The following is a 560-nucleotide window of genomic DNA, read 5'->3' as shown; positions in this document are numbered from 1 at the left end:
GAATAGGCTCCCATTCACCACTGTTTGGCTAGACAGTTCGCACACTACTGAGGCAGCTGCCTGATGGGCTAGTCTCTCCCTCCCAACTCCCTCTCTCAGTTTTCAACTAGTCTATATGCATTTGTACTCATCTTTTCCCTGTATTTACAATAATCTTGTGTCACTACAATAACCTTCTTCCACCTAACGTACTTTAATTTCTCCTCGAATTTGTCAAAAAAATAATATTCCCTTAGTAAAAACGAATTAATAAATCTCGAGTAGGCTTCCAAAATGATGCAACTGGCCATTTACTGCCCACAAAAGGTTTAAAATTTGCCATTTTTTTAATCTTTACATTTCTAGGTATTCGCTATAGAGGAAAAAATAGTTAGTCTTTCATTAGATTTGCTAGATAGGCTGTCAAACTAGGCCTTACAATGATAATAGGCCAAGGATCGTTGACAGTGTTTGCCTCTACCACGTATTTTTTTAAGCAATGGTCTGTAAGGACCACAGTTATGGATACACAAAAGGTATATTATGTTATCTTAAAGCCAGGATAACCCGGTGAAGTGGAG

At 38.0% G+C, this 560-nt stretch overlaps 1 protein-coding gene across 2 annotated transcripts in view; it reads right to left on the bottom strand.

Annotated features, from left to right (window-relative positions):
* Window positions 1–61, bottom strand: part of LOC128701707 (innexin inx2) — a 91,766-nt gene extending 91,705 nt beyond the window's left edge. For both annotated transcript variants that reach the window (XR_011394729.1, XM_070105067.1), the window contains exon 1: window positions 1–61. This exon is cut by the window's left edge and continues 654 nt beyond it. The gene's annotated coding sequence lies outside the window, so the exon portion shown is untranslated.
* Between the last annotated feature and the right edge of the window lie 499 nt (window positions 62–560).

This window comes from Cherax quadricarinatus, chromosome 96 (genome assembly GCF_038502225.1).
Source record: "Cherax quadricarinatus isolate ZL_2023a chromosome 96, ASM3850222v1, whole genome shotgun sequence".
NCBI classification, from domain to species: Eukaryota; Metazoa; Arthropoda; class Malacostraca; order Decapoda; family Parastacidae; genus Cherax; species Cherax quadricarinatus.
This window is presented reverse-complemented; position numbering and strand designations above follow the sequence as displayed.